Source organism: Engraulis encrasicolus, chromosome 8 (assembly GCF_034702125.1).
Source record: "Engraulis encrasicolus isolate BLACKSEA-1 chromosome 8, IST_EnEncr_1.0, whole genome shotgun sequence".
In the NCBI taxonomy this organism is placed as follows: Eukaryota; Metazoa; Chordata; class Actinopteri; order Clupeiformes; family Engraulidae; genus Engraulis; species Engraulis encrasicolus.
Window position 1 is genome coordinate 14,223,203 of NC_085864.1, and position 9,209 is coordinate 14,232,411.

Below are 9,209 nucleotides of genomic sequence, written 5' to 3' on the forward strand. Positions count from 1 at the left end.
TGTCTTTCCCTCCTTGCACGATGTGTGAGGTGGGGAAGAAACCGTGAATGATGGAATTCCGGAGGGTCGACTGGGTATACCCTAGGGGGCGGAGCCCGAACGAGTCGACCTGTCTGTCTCCGACAGACGTAATGTCATAGAGCTTCCGTAAGTTGGTCACGCCCTAAGCGATTCCCATAGTGAAACACCTCACTCTGTTATCAAAGAACCGGGGGTTACGGTCGTAACCTTACGTTCTCCTGATCTGCCAAAAAGGTGGAAACTCTGAAGGAATTCTACCAGTTCACGGCCGTGCAGTACAAGCAGATCCTGAGACACGTATCAACCCGTTGGCTGTCCCTTCTCCCTGCAATGCAACGAATCCTAGAATGCTGGCCTGCCCTGAAATCATACTTCATTTCCCTTCAGAAGAGTGATTGCCCTGGTGTTATCTGGGATGCAATGTGCGGTGATGAAGACAACGTTACCGCCTCGGAGTGCGTCTTTCTCCTCATGCACAATGTCATGCAGGAGTTTGACGTTGCGATCCAGGTGTTGGAAGGGGAAAGGGAGGGAGGAAAATTATCACGAGCCAGCTGCGCGACCAACTGGTTTCCCGGCACACTGACAAATTCTATGGCAGCAAGACAAGACAAGCAGTGAGACAACTTGACCCAAGTAAGCAAGCGCAAGTCACCAGATTGGCTGACAGATTTTTTCAAAAGGCCATTCAGTATCTTGAGTCCCACTTTGATTTCAATGACCCACTCCTGCTTTCTTCCGCCTGCTCGCGATTAAGCGTTCCAATCCAATGGTATGCGCTCGAGGAACTCGTTGAAAAGATGAGATTGCCAGACATGGATATCGACAAGCTCTACCAAGACGACACTTGCTGTGTTCCATTACCCGTACTTACCGCCCTTTCCGCACTGTGTTTGGGTACGCAGGGTGTTCCATTTCTAATCGCGACGGTAAAGTGTACTGTAAATTACCCGGATAACGCCCCCAAAACGGCCATTTTTCGAAGTGTGGTGTTACTGTACACTTTTCGCACTCAACGGCCGCCATGTTTGTGACGTAGTTGAGTGTCAGATCTGTAAAACGGTTGAATCTCCGTGATAACAGCATAGTTTTGATTCCAAAGACAATCGCCATGTGTATTAGAGGCAGGGGTAACTTTAAAAAGTGTTAGCATAAGGAACAGTGCCTTCCGTGTTGAATTGCATATTGGCGGTTGGTAAACTCGGATGTCACGCGACCAACCGTCATTTCCGTTAAGTGTATCAGACAGAACGGGAATCGGAATGTACTCGCCTCGTGAATTGCGGAGGGTGGAAAGGGTACTTCACTGCACTCAAACAAGGTACACAGTACAGAGGGTGAATAATGGAACACAGCAACTGTCCTTAGAGCTGACCCCTGACAAGAATTGGGCATTTTTCTTCAAAAGGGAGAAAATGGCCACATTGTTGAAAGTGGTGTTTTTTGTGTTGTCTGTTCCCGTCAGCAATGCCTGCACTGAACGCGTCTTCAGTCATATGGAGGATGTGTGGTGCGACAAAAGAAACAGGATGTCTGTTCAGTTAGTGAAAGCTGAACTCCAGGTCAGACTGAACATCAAGCTCTCCTGCTTGGAGTTAAAATCCTTTATTGAAGGACAGAAGAGACTATTACATGCAGCAAGAAGGGATGACAAATACAAGTGGAGAAAGGTGGGAATTATTTAATTAGGAGAAAATGTGAAACTTAATGGTCTGTAGCTTTTATAATATATGTTTGTTTAAAATGTGCAGGCTACAGCTAAAATTATTAATTTCCATTATTTTTCCATCCATGTAGACCGGGAAACCTGCATGGAACAGAGGCGCATCACAAAGCAAGAGATGGAGAGCGCGCTGATAAACTGATAAAGAATATTAAGAAGATATGTAAGATTATTCCTGCAAAATAAGCTGTTTACTCCGTTAACCCTTGGGAGTTTGCACACAGCTTGTGTGCACCAGGAGATACAAAAGTCTGATCTGTTACGTGTATGTTTGATAAACTATCATTCCATTGCCATTATCCATTAAGACAGTAGGTTAGTGGTGCGCACATCCAAGATGCAGGTGCATGACAAAAGGCCAAAGTATTGTAGAAATAAGAAGAATGTCCGCACACTGCTCCCGTGTTGCTTTTTTTTATTTTTCTCAAGTGAGCGCTTTCGCTCTTTCGCTCTTCATCAGACTTGAATTGAGGTAGACACGTGTCATATTTAAAGGAAAAGTGAATCACATGTTACATCAAACAGGTTCCGATTGGATGGTAGGCCTACACCAGATACCAAGTGCTTCCGAAAGTGTACAGAAATATTTACAAATACATTATACATGAGGCATTATCAAATGTCCAAACATATTTACAAAATATATACTGAATATTTATATACACATACAAGCATATACTTTTAAGTTTAAAAAACAAAACATCATTGTATGCTCATGAAGTCTAGGGTGTACAGAGATCCATCCAGAGTACTTGAGAACACATCAGGCCATATGGCCATCATAAATTCAAGTACACATGAGGTGTCTAACCAATCACAAGGTTGGTATTATCATCAAGGAGACTACAGTACATCATTGTGTTAAAATCTTCATTACAGTTAATAGGCCTACACATTTTCAAAGGACAAACAGAAGAACCAAAAAACATTTAGAGTATTCAGTAGTGTGTGTTATTTAGTTTAGTTTTTCGTACACACAACCGGCAATCACAGAGTCATTAGGCCTGTTACAGGAATGGTTTAATGCTGAAGTCCTCATTCATGCCCCTTGGTGACATAGTATCCAGGGTGTAAATCCAGTACAGTTCCCATTTGAGAAGTAAGTTGTCAATATTGCCTCCCCTCCTAGGCATTTTTACCAACTCGATTCCCATGTATTTTAGAGCAGACACATTATGTCGGGCCTCTTTGAAGTGGACTGCCACTGAACTTTTCATGTCCATGTTGCGTATGGCACATCTGTGCTCAGCTATCCGAGTCTTAAAGATATCCTATGCAACTTTGACATAAACACACCGATATAAACCAGAGCCGTATATAGAGAGAGTCTGGCCAACTCGAATCATGGCGCCATTTTCGTTCCCCACGGAGAGGATTCTACAGTGTAACCCTATGGGCAGCATACCGTCAAAATCGCTGGATCTAAAATACAAATAAGGCTTCATAGACCATCAAACTTGGGTTGTAGTATTATCAAGATCCCAACATATGAAAACAAACGTTAACAAGTTCGTTCGTATAGAAGGGGTTTGCTTAAAATCGGGTTTTGATGTGCTCAGCAGTGCATTCTAGCGTTGCAGAGTTGTTGTTGCCTAGGTACAGCCAACGTCAAAGTCGATATTTAAATAATGTACATAAATAATATTCACAACGATGGTCAAGTTCATGTACAGGGACCCTGGTGATACTTGGGCCAAAGATTCACGTTGTGTTGAGATTTAGTAGTTTTAAAATAACGATGTGCTCAGCAGTGCATAATCAGGATTGCAGGTCACTGTAGGATGAGTCCAGTGGCAGATGGACAGTCCCAACTGAGATCACCCCCGGACATGTAGCCCCAGGTGGTTTTATCACTCCCAGACGTTCGATCCCACTCGATTATATTTCACGTATTATCATACACTGCCACATACAAGCAATTTAGGGTTAGGGTTAGGTTTAAGGTTAGGGTTAGAAACAAAAAACTAACATCAAAAAGATAACAAGCTCCGTTATGGCGGTGGGCTCAATAGTCTGGCTGGTGGGAGCGTGCCGACCGGGGAGCGATTGGGGTTGGGAACGACAATCTGGGAATCGATGAGTCTGGATGCTCGTAGCAGTCTGGATATTCATAGTATGAGACTGGACGTGAGTTTAAATCGCAGGGGGAAATGACCTTATTAGCGCGACAGAAATAATAACTTGGTGGGCAAAGTTATGTTTTCACAGTATAGCATACTTACAGGTGGCAATTAAGAGTTGACAAGCTAATTTCAAGTTATGACAGAACCCCATGCCATCATCATGACTATTTATTTCTTTCAAAAGTAGCCTAATTGTTAACAAAAGTCGAAGGGGGACAATACGTTTACCTCACACAACACGGAGAAATCTGCTGCTTTCCGGTTATTAATTCTGACCTTTAATCCATAAAGGGGAGTTTATATGCATGTCCCAAATCCTCCGTTTATGTCACGAGTTAAACGATGCTGTTTGTTTCTCCTGACCCGGCCCTGCACTACAGCCATATGCACAACAGTTTGTCATAATAATGTTATAATATTATAGTGAAGCGTTGTTTTTTATATCTGATAATGCTCATTAATGGGAGCGTGGGGAACGAAAATGGCGTCCATAAAACATGTGACCAGCCCAGAACCAATCAAAATAGCGGGATAGCTCGAACGTTCGACCCCATAGTTGTCCAGACTCTCTCTATATATGGCTCTGATATAAACAACTTTATAGCGGCCTCTAGTGGTTCTGCCGAAAATGTGCATTGAACTAAATTAGACAGACATTGTCTTCGAGATTATGTGCGAATTAAATTTCTCCGTCTTCTGTAATTAGCCAAATTCCCTTCCTTGCATTCAGTTCTTTTCACTTCTCAGGGGCTTTATCATATGTGCGATTCTGCCCCTTGCTTATGAGTTCGCTGCTTCGTAATTCACTTCACACAACTGCAATCATGTTTGCACTTACTTCAGATGGATATTATTTGATCGACTTGTTCCCGGCCTATCCCCGTCTTTATTTCACATTTCCTGTAACTATAGTAGGCCTGCCTGTACATTAGAAGAACGAGGAAACAAAAGGCTACTGCTTATTTTGATGTCATAATAAAGATCTCGAAGTCGAGGTGACAAGACGCGTTTTTATCTTGTGCGGTGTTGAAAGTGAAAGTGGGCATCCATAAGCCGGCTGGAGATCACGTTTTGTCTCCTCTTGATCGGCAACAACATATATTTTTAGCCTCGCTCGACTGATTGTGTCCTTTGACATCAAGTGAAATGTGCGACATCATATTTCAACTCGTATACATTTGTGTAGCTTTGTAAACTAAACGAGGTGGCGTGAGCTTTGAGAATGCTAATGCATAAATCCCAGTGCAGTGAATGAATGATACAATCCACATCTTTGCTCTTTTGGCGTTCAGCTTTCTCCGGTTTGAAGCCCTTTTTCAATGTTCACACAAGCGATTTATTTGCCTGTCCAAACCTTTCGTCTCAATTAGCTCGTGATTTATTTGCAGTCCCATTCGTTGTTTTTGCTGCATGGCAGCGTGATATTTCACAACCAGCTAGCCAGTAGCCAGCTTTCAGCGAGCTGCAGTGCTGCTTAGTTAGCAAACGAAGGGGAATGGGTCTCGTTCCGCTCATACAGCATAGAAATTTAGACGCCCCTAGCGGCCGCAAATTCCACAACAACAAAAGGCGCGGCGCCGCCAGGCAAAACTGCAAGTGCTGTTTCGGAGCAGGAGCACTAGGCGGTGATGGAAATATTGCCATTTTCGTCATAACGGGTCAGTCAAGCAAAACCTTGAGTTCCAAGCCATTCCATGACTATGAAAAAGTTGCATAGTGTTTCTTTAAGTGCCCTTGTGGTCTTGCCCACATAGGCCAAGCCACATGGGCATTTGAGCATGTAAATCACATTTTTTGTAAGACAGGATATAACTCCCTTGATGTAAAATTTCTTTCCAGTATGAGGGTGGGTAAAGGAGTATGTTTTACTGGTGAAGTTGCATTGTTGGCAGTTTCCACACTTGTAGTTGCCTGCTTGAATGTTACTTAAAAAGTGTGTGGGGGGAGGAGGCGGGGGTAAATCTCCCCTCGCGGTGGTTTGGGGAAAACCTTTTTTAGGTTTGGGTGAGAGTCAATAATGTGCCAATGTCTTTTCACACTCTGTTCAATGTCTCTGGCAATTGGGGAATACTGTACACAACATGATATTCTGGATTCACTTCCATTATTTTATGTTCTCCTAGTCAGGCATTGCTCTTGGGACATGTTGTTAAACCGGTCAGCAGCCTCTTCAATCCATTGATCCTGGTAGCCCCTTGCTTTAAACCTGTGTTTCAGAATGGTTGCTTGAGATTGATAGTCGTCCTGTGAGCTACAAATTCTCCTGATTCTACTGAACTGTGATATGGGAAGGTTTTTCTTTAGAGATGTTGGGTGATATGATTAAGCATGGAGCAGAGAGTTTCTATCTATGGTCACATAAATTGACATGTGTGTCCCATGTTATAAAACGTTCATTGGCGACTAGCATGCAAGCAGAGGAACCGTCGCATACCCAACCTTCGGACAAAGCTGCCTTTCAGAAAGTCGGCGGGGTTCAGGAGTTATTGTTTCAATCGCCAACAACTTGGTTACTCGGGAGGGTTAGCAGCATTAAAGTGCTGTCTATTACAAGTATATAGAGACGGTATACAAACGTGCAGGAGAAAAAAAAACTCTAGAATAAACTCCATAGCTATAAATGTATGAGCATTCAGTATGCCTGTTAGCTTACCTGTCACATGCACCCATAGTTTTTGGTAGCATGGTACATACCTTTCTTGAAATATAGCCGCATAATAAAGCATGGAATGCCATAATTAGCGTCATACCATGTTAATTCTTATCAACATTATATTGTTGTATAAAATATTAACATCCACATGCACGTTAGCCTACATAACCTGTTACACATGCTAGCTTTATTCTAAAAAAAACATCCTGCTTGTTATAATGTACGGTATCTTTCCACATGTAACATCTTTGTATGTTATGTATGGACCAAGGTTTTGTCTATTTACAAAAAGTTACCACTATACATCACCTTGTATGGGATGGTGATTTCTGCGATGGCAGGAGGTGGAGGACGATCGGAAGATGGCGTGTATGTCGTGCAGTTCCGTACATGCTCGTTACTTTCCGGCTGGGATCCATAGGATTTGCCTTGCGTAACATGAAACGTCAAAATGATCGACGTGAAAATGCCTTTAAAATGACGTTCCATTTTACGCTCTCGCGTGAGACTACGTTGTCATGGCCCATAGCGTTAAAATGCCGCGCTACTGGGGATGTTTCACATTTGCGCCTTATGCTGCTCTTGTGTTCAATTATTCTCAGTCTCAATTCACGGTTAGTTTTGCCTATGTAGCAAAGACCGCAAGGGCATTTTAGCATGTAAACAACAAAAGGCGTGCGACATGTGTGTGTGTAGAGTCAGAAACAAATATGTGAGTGTGTGTCTTACACATGCCACTCTCTGAAACAATTGCGCTTGAGCTGCAGGCAGAGAGGCACGTCACAGGCCTCACACTTCCAGGGCGTGTCGCTGCGGTTACCCCTGTCAGCACAAAGCTGGCATATCCTGCGACCAGCCGTTGCCCTGTTGGAGATGTCCCCTGGCTGTTCAGCAAGTGGCACAGGCAGATGTGAGGTTTGCCTGTTTCGTGGCGCTCCAGAGGTCTCCACCTCACAGAGATCCTTCACCACCTGTAAAGCGAAGGCCTTGTGAGGTAGGGCCCTCTGCTGTCTGGCCTGAGACAGCTCTGCGTGCAAGATGTAGGCGTTGGTGGTTGCTATATCAAAACAGTGGAGGAAGAGGGTACGGTATGGCCGGCTCACCCTCCTGTGTGCAGAGTAGTATTGGATCAGCTGGTCACTACGATCAACTCCACCCATGTGCTTATTAATTGTAGGCGATCACAGGAAGGGGGGGACGGGACCTCGATGGTGCTGAAGGTTCCATCTCTGCTCTTTACCCTCCTCCTCACCGTCTGGCCACCATGCGCTGCGTGGATTGTCGTACACATGGACACCTCCCGTGTGTCCATCCACTTGACGAACACCAGCTTTCCTTGCCTCAACCAGCGCAACGTTCCCCGTGGTGTCTTCCTTGTCATCAGACCTCGACTGGGAGGACACCCCTTTCTCCCCTCCCTGTAGGTGCCGCAGGTGCCGATGTTGAGGCTCAACAGATCGTTGAAAAGGGTCTTGAGTAAAAGTTGTCACCGTATACGTGATACCCTGTGCCCATGGCCGCTGACTGCACCAGGGCCATCACCACATCATAGGACAACCCTTTCTCAGAGGTCTCACCCATTTTCCCACTGTAAACTAGCCCAAGACAATTATTTGACTGTGACTGTCCATTACATTGCTGAGGGGGTGATGAGGCAAAAAAAACTCTACACACACGTGCGGTCTATGTGTCCCAGACTGGTGAGGCGATTGCAGAGGAGATAGGTGACATCTTGGAGGAGTTTGGTGTGAGAGAGAAAGTGGTTGCCATTACTGTAGACAACGCAGCCAATATGGATGTGGCCATGAAACGGATGCAGGTCTGAAAAATCGCCTGCTTTGCCCATGTGCTGAATTTAGCTGCCCAGAAGGTTTACTCCATCCCATCAGTGGCTAGATGGGCAATAAGGGTGAGGGCTACACTGGTGTGGCTGAAGAGGTGTTCCTTGACAAAACCAGTCTTGAAGGAGAAACAACACATTCTAGGTATTTCACTCAGAACTGTTGGATTTACCCTGATCTTAGCATACACTGGTGTGAAGGAAATTAGAATTAAACAGAAGTGAAGGATGAGGCCAGGCTAGGCTCAATTTGTAGTGTCTAGTGTAGACTGGTTTATTATGAAAGTATCATCCTTAATCTACCAATGGTTTGATGCTTTGTGTCCTCTGTGTCTTTTAGGCCTTCCAAATCACTGCGTGATTTTGGATGTCAGGAACAGATGGAACTCTCTTTATCTGATGATGGAGCGTTTCGTGGAAATGTTCCCTGCAATTCAGGCTGTCTGTATGGACCCTCGCCTGAAGCGATCTGTGGAGAGAAAACGTTTTCAGCAGGGTTGCTTGTTACGGAAGAGCATTAGGCTCAATAGGAGATATATATTTTGTAAATCTTTGAGAAAGGAACTAAAAAAAAAGAATTTTCGAGAAATAAAGTCAAAGGTTTTGAGAAAAGTCGCAAATTTAAAAGTCAAAACTTTTGAAATATAAAGTCGGAAGTTTTGAGATTCAAAGTCAAAAGTTTTGACATACAAAGTCGAAAATTTCGAGAAAAAAAGTCAAAAATATGAAGAAGGCGGTCCTCCGCAGAAGTGACATTCACTGGCGGTGGACTTATGGGGCCCAACCGTGAGGTGGCGGGATAAGGGGGACACGGAAGCAAAATCAAAAATAAAAACAATTTTAAAACGA